Raw genomic sequence first — 7604 nt, forward strand, 5'->3', positions numbered from 1 at the left:
AACAGAGAGACCTGGGGGTATATGTGCACAAATCATTGAAGGTGGCAGGGCAGGTTGAGAAAGCAGTTAAAAAAGCTTACGGGATCCTGGGCTTCACGAATAGAGTTGTAGAGTCATCGAGTCATAACGGCAGAGATGGAGGCCATTCGGCCCATCAAGTCAATGCCAGCTCTCTTTCGAGCAATCCAGTCAGTCCCATTCCTCCGCTCTATTCCCATAGCCCTGCAAGTTTATTTCCCTCAAGTACCTATAGCACCGTTAACATAGTAAAATGTCCCAAGGTGCTTCACAGGAGCGATTATCAAACAGAATTTGACACCGAGCCACATAAGGAGATATTAGGACAGGAGCCCTAAACCTTGGTCAAAGAGGTAGGTTTTAAGGAACATTTAAAGGAGGAGAGAGGCAGCGAGGCGGAGATGTTTAGGGAGATACCGTGCCCACTGCCCATTCCCCGACCCTGCCCGCTCTTTGTTTTCATCAGTGAGCTCTGGAACTTTGCTCAAATTTGATTCACAATTCATGGCCTTCTCCGCCATCAATACTCCACTGGAATACACTGTAAGACTCAGCTGCTGTGACTCTGATCTCCTATTCAGTTGCTGCAGTTTGAGAGTAACTTTGTCCAGTTTACAGCCCATCCCCCATCGTTGCTGTGTCTGTGACTGTCCCACTGGTTTATTTTGCTGCTGTCTGGGTCCTGACCATAAATTCACTCTCCTGGGCCGACGTCCATTTCTCCACCGTTTCTGGGTCTTATGGTGGCCTCCAACTTCACCATCGCTTTCTGCCCCACAGCAAATCTCCACATTTCCACAGTAATAGCTCCAGCGTATCTCTGGGTTACTCTGCCCTCCCAAATCCTCACTCACTTTAGAACGCCCATCAACTTGTAAACGAGGCCCTTACCATCTACAAACTTATTCTGGACGATTGCACTGATATTATGACATTGACCGAAACTTGGCTGAAAGGTGCCGATAAAATCCCCCCCGGCTGCACCTTTCGCCCCTGGCAATCTTTAAAAACACATCACCCCAGATGGGATTCAAACACACAATCCCTGATTTAGGAAGCCAGTGCCTTATCCATTAGGCCACTGGGGCTGCAATTAACTTGCTGAAAATCGTGAGACTTAAGGGCCATTTTGTGACGTCCAAATCATTATTTAGAATCATAGAAATTTACAGCAAGGAAGGAGGCCGTTCGGCCCATCGTGTCCGCGCCGGCCAACAAAGAGCTATCCAGCCTAATCCTGCTTTCCAGCTCTTGGTCCGTAGCCCTGTAGGTTACGGCACTTCAAGTGTACATCCAAGTACTTTTTAAATGTGACGAGGGTTTCTGCCTCTACCACCCTTTCACACAGTGAGTTCCAGACCCCACCACCCTCTGGGTGAAGAAATTTCCCCTCAATTCTCCTCTAATCCCCTCTACCAATTACTTTAAATCTATGACCCCTGGTTATTGACCTCTCTGCTAAGGGAAATAGATCCTTCCTATCCACTCTATCTGGGCCCCTCATAATTTTATACACCTCAATTAAATCTCCCCTCAGCCTCCTCTGTTCCAAAGGAAACAACCCCAGCCGATCCAATCTTTCCTCACAGCTAAAATTCTCCAGTCGTGGCATTTACATTTACCTGGCAAACTATTCCCAACGCAGACAGAAAATCTTTGATTAGGATTTAAAATGCACATTGTTGGGTGGGGACTGAATCGATTCACCCCATTCTCCCCATGTGGCCCGAACAGCACAGTAGATAATCAATCAAACCCAAACTGTGCACAGCCAGAGTAAAGTTTGAGGTAAGGTACAAAGAACAAATGGATCAATGCTAATTTGTGTATCAGCACAAATAAATATTCATTTCAGGGAATGACAGTGTCAGGACCTCCGGATTTAGACCGGGATCACGTTCCTCCCCCATCCCCACTGTGCTCTCCATGCTCTTTACACCCCTACGAGTTCCTGACCTTCTCTCCCCCCGTTAGATCCTCTCCCCTTCCGATCTCCCTCTCTCCCCCCTCCAATCTCCTCACTCCCCCCTCCGATCTCCTCCCCACTTCTCCCTCCGATCTCCTCTCTCTCCCCCACCAGTCTCCTCTCCCTGACTCCCCCTGCTCTCTCTCCCTTTCCACTCTATCCCCATCCAATCTCCTCTCTCTCTCTCCTCCCTTCTCTCTCTCTCTTCTCCTCTTTCTCTCCGATCTCGTCTCTCTCTCCTCCCTTCTCTCTCTCTCTTCTCCTCTCTCTCTCCGATCTCCTCTCTCTCCAGTCTCCTCTCTCTCACTCCCTCTCCTCTCTCCCCTCTCTTTCCCCATCCGATCTACTATCTCTCTCCTCCCTTCTCTCTCTCTCTACTCCAATCTCCTCTCTCTCTTCCCTCTTCGATCCTCTCTCACTTCGCCCCTCCACCCCCTCTCTCTCTCTGATTTCTCTCTCTCTCTCCAATCTCCACTCTCTCCTCCCCCTCCTCTCTCTCTCCCCCTCCTCTCTTTCCTCATCCGAACTCCTCCCTCTCTCTTCTCCCTTCTCTCTCTCTCTTCTCCAATCTCTTCTCTCTCTTCCCCCTTCGAACCTCTCTCACTTCGCCTCTCCATCCCACCTCTCTTCCCCCCTGTCGATTCTCTCTCTCCCCTTTCGAACCTCGCTCTTCCCCGCCCCCCTCTTCCCCAGCCACCAGCGGCTCCCCTGAGTGATCTTCTCCGCACGGAGCCGAGGAACGCCGGGCCCACAGTGCAGGCCACAACCGTTGGGTGCTGCACAGGTGAGGCTCCAGGATACAGCGCGCCTGCGCAGATGTGGATCGGGCGCGCCTGCACAGCTCCGGTATACTGCGCATGCGCGCAGAAGACCGCAAAGGTGTTCGTGCAAATAATTACAGCGGGTAATGTGGAGAATTGTTGTGGGGCAGAAAGCACTGGTGAAGTTGGAGGCCACCATAAGATCCGGAAACGGTGGAGAAATGGATGTCGGCCCAGGAGAGGGAATTACTGGTTAGGACCCAGACAGCAGCAAAATAAACCAGTGGGGTTTAATAAACTGCAAGGACCCGCAAATCCATTGGCAGTATAGGCGCACCAACGTCAGTGTTCTTGCTCAGGCCAACATCCCCAGCATCGAAGCTCTGACCACGCTCGATCAGCCTTGATGGACGGGCCACATTGTCCGCATGCCCGATACGAGACTTCCAAAACAAATGCTCTACTCGGAGCTCCGGCACGACAAGAGAGCCCCAGGTGGGCAGAGGAAGCGCTTCAAGGACACCCGTAAAGCCTCCTTGAATAAGTGTAACATCCCCACCGACACCTGGGAATCCCTGGCCCAAGACCGCACAAAGTGGAGGAGAAGCATCCGGGAAGGCGCCGAACACCACGAGTCTCGTCGCCGGGAGCAAGCGGAAGTGAAGCGCAGGCAGCACAAGGAGCGCACGTCAACCCAAGCACCCCACCCACCCGCCCCTTCAACCACTGTCTGCCCCACCTGTGACAGAGTGTGTAGGTCCCGCATTGGACTCATCAGTCACCTGAGAACTCATTTTTAATGTGGAAGCAAGTCATCCTCGGTTTCGAGGGACTGCCTAAGAAGAAGGAAACCAGTGGGACAGTCACAGACTCAGCAGGTAACAGCAGCGATGGGGGATGGGCTGTAAACTGGACAAAGTTACCCTCAAACTGCAGCAACTGAATAGAAGGTCAGAATCACAGCAGCTGAGTCTTACAGTGTATTCCAGTGGAGTCCAGTGGAGTAGTGTAGTATTGATGGCAGAGAAGGCCAGGAATTGGGAAGTCAAATTTGAGCAACGTTCCAGGGCTCACTGATGAAAACAAAGAGCGGGGAGTGTCGGGGAATGGGCAGTGGGCACGGTATCTCCCTAAACATCTCCGCCTCGCTGCCTCTCTCTCCTCCTTTAAATGTTCCTTAAAACCTACCTCTTTGACCAAGGTTTAGGGCACCTGTCCTAATATCTGCTTATCCGAGTACCCGAGAGGTATGCTGGAGGTATTTCTGTGGAAATTTCCAGGGCTGAATGATGTAAACAAAGAGGTGGATGGTCAGTGGGCCCAGGTAACTTTAAACTTGTACCTTGGGCTAGAATGCAACCACACAGGATCATACCTATCAGCCAAGGTCCCAGACTCCTCCATCACCATCCCTGGGTATGTCCCGTCCCACAAGCAGGACAGACCCACCAGAGGTGGCGGCCCAGTGGTACACAGACGGGAGGGAGTGGCCCTGGGAGTCCTCAACGCTGACTCCGGACCCCATGAACTCTCATACCATCAGGTGGACTTCAATGTCCATCGCCATAAGAACATAAGAAGTAGGAGCAGGAGTCGACCATACAGCCCTTCGAGCCTGCTCCGCCATTCAATAAGATCATGACTGATCTTCGACCTCAACTCCACTTTCCCGCCCGACCCCATATCCCTTGTTCCCCCTAGAGTCCAAATATCTATCTATCTCAGCCTTGAATATACTCCACGACTCAGCATCCACAGCCCTTTGGGGTGGAGAATTCCAAAGATTCACAACCCTCGTGAGTGAAGAAATTCCTCCTCATCTCAGGCTTAAATGACCAACCACTTATCCTGAGACTATGCCCCCTGGTTCTAGACTCTCCAGCCAGGGGAAACAACCTCTCAGCATCTACTCAGTCAATCCCCCTCAGAATCTTGTATGTTTCAATGAGATCACCTCTCATTATTCTAAACTCCAGAGAGTATCGGCCCATTCTACACAATCTCTCATCATAGGACAGCCCTCTCATTCCAGGAATCAATCTAGTGAACCTTCGTTGCACCGCCTCTAAGGCATGTATCTCCTTTCTCAGATAAGGAGACAAAAACTGTGCGCAGTACTCCAGGTGTGGTCTCACCAAAGCCCTGTACAATTGTAGTAAGACTTCCTTACTCTTGTGCTCCAACACCCTTGCAATAAAGGCCAACATGCCATTTGCCTTCCTAATTGCTTGCTGTACCTGCATGCTAACTCTCTGTGTTTCCTGTACGAGGACACCTAAATCTCTCTGAACACCAACATTTAATAGTTTCTCACCATTTAAAAAATATTCTGTTTTTCTATTCTTCCTAACAAAGTGAATAACCTCACCTTTCCTCACATTATTCTTTATTTGCCACCTTATTGCCCACTCACTTAATCTGTCTAGATCCCTTTGCAGGCTCTTTGTGTCCTCCTCACAGCTTACTTTTCCACCTAGCTTTGTATCGTCAGCAAATCTGGATAGATTGTCCTCGGCCCCTTCATCTAAGTCATTAATATAGATTGTGAATAGCTGAGGCCCAAGCACCCCACTAGTTACAGCCTGCCAACCGGAAAATGACCCGTTTTCCTTATTCTCGGTTTTCTATCTGTTAGCCACTCCTCAATCCATGCTAATATATTACCCCAACCCCAGAACACCTTATCTTGCATAGCGTTGTGGTTGTCGGAGGTCAATCACCTCAGCCCCAGGACATTGCTGCAGGAGTTCCTCAGGGCAGTGTCCCAGGCCCAACCATCTGCAGCTGCTTCATCAATGACCTTCCCTCCACCATAAGGTCAGAAGTGGGGATGTTCGCTGATGATTGCACAGTGTTCAGTTCCATTCGCAACTCCTCAGATAATGAGGCAGTCCATGCCCGCATACAGCAAGACCTGGGTGACAGTCAGGCTTGGGCTGATAAGCGGCAAGTAACATTGGCACCACACACAGTACCAGGCAATGACTATCATAGCATCATAGAATGGTTACAGCACGAAAGAAGGCCATTCGGCCCGTCGAGCCCGTGCCGGCTCTCAGCTGGTCCCACTCCCCTGCCCTTTCCCTGTAACCCTGGAATTTTTTTCCTTCAGATACTTATCCAGCTCCCTTTTGAAAGATAAGATTGAGTCTGCCTCCACCACCCTTTCAGGCAGCGCATTCCAGATCTTAACCATTCACTGCGTAAAAAAGTTTTTTCTTACGTCACCTTTGGTCCTTTTGCCAATCACCTTAAATTGGTGCCCCCTGATTCTCGACTATCTCCAACTTACGAGAGTCTAACAACCGCCCCTTGATATTCAATTGCCTTACCATCGCCGAATTCTGCGGCGAGTGTCTCGCCTCCTGACTCCCCAAAGCCTTTCCACCATCGACAAGGCACAAGTCAGGGAGTGCGATGGAATACTCGGCACTTGCCTGGATGAGTACAGCTCCAACAACACTCAAGAAGCTCGACACCACCCAGGACAAAGCAGCCCGCTTGATCGGCACCCCAGCCACCATCTTAAATATGCACTTCCTCCACCACCAGCGTACCGTGGCTGCAGTGTGTACCATCTACAAGATGCACTGCAGCAACTCGCCAAGGCTTCTTCGGCAGCACCTCCCAAAATCGCGATCTCTACCACCTAGAAGGACGAGGGCAGCAGGCGCATGGGAGCACCATCACCTGCAAGTTCCCCTCCAAGTTATACACCATCCTGACTTGGAAATATATCGTCGTTCCTTCATCATCGCTGGGTCAAAATCCTGGAACTCCCTCCCTAACAGCACTGTGGGACTACCTTCACCACACAGACTGCAGCGGTTCAAGAAGGCGGCTCACCACCACCTTCTCAAGGGCAACTAGGGATGGGCAATAAATGCTGGCCTTGCCAGCGATGCCCACATCCCAGGAACAAATTTTTAAAAGTCTTTTACATGGCACCTTATTGAATGCCTTTTGGAAATCCAAATATTCGACATCCACTGGTTCCCATGTATCTACCCTGCTAGTTACATCCTCAAAATGCTCCAATAAATTTGTTAAACACAATTTCCATTTCACAAATTCCTAATCATATGATTTTCTGAGTGCATTGTTACCACTCCCTTAATAATGGATTCCAACATTTTCCCAATGACTGATGTCAGGCTAACTGGCCTGTCTTCTCTCTCCCTCCTTATTGTGGATGATTGCATTGACCTTACGGCCTTGATGGAATCTTGGCTACAGGTGATAATACAATCCTCCTTAATGCAGCCTCCCCGCCTGGCAGCACCTTCCACCACTTGCCCCGCCTAAACCGCTGTTGTGTCAATCATTAAAAACACATCACCCCAGATGGGACTCGAACACACAATCCCTGGCTTAGAAGGCCAGTGCCTTATCCATTAAGCCACTGGGGCTGAATGCACAATGTAACCCGCCTGAGAGCAATTGACCGCTCCGAAATGTGACATCTGCCTCACAGTTTCAGGGTCTTCGAAAGTTCAGCAGAGATGGGAGCTATTTTCACCCATCATATCTGTCACTGCTCGCGCCATACCAGAGCCACCTACAACAACAACTTGCATTTATGTAGCGCCGTTAACATAGTAAAATGTCCCAAGGTGCTTCACAGGAGCGATTATCAAACAGAATTTGACACCGAGCCACATAAGGAGATATTAGGCCAGGAGTCCTAAACCTTGGTCAAAGAGGTAGGTTTTAAGGAACATTTAAAGGAGGAGAGAGAGGCAGCGAGGTGGAGATGTTTAGGGAGATACCGTGCCCACTGTCCATTCCCCGACCCTGCCCACTCTTTGTTTTCACCAGAGAGCCCTGGAACTTTGCTCAAATTTGATTCCCAATTCCTG

The sequence above is a fragment of the Somniosus microcephalus genome, chromosome 28 (genome assembly GCF_052327205.1).
Source record: "Somniosus microcephalus isolate GS21.2 chromosome 28, FLI_Smic_1.0, whole genome shotgun sequence".
NCBI classification, from domain to species: domain Eukaryota; kingdom Metazoa; phylum Chordata; class Chondrichthyes; order Squaliformes; family Somniosidae; genus Somniosus; species Somniosus microcephalus.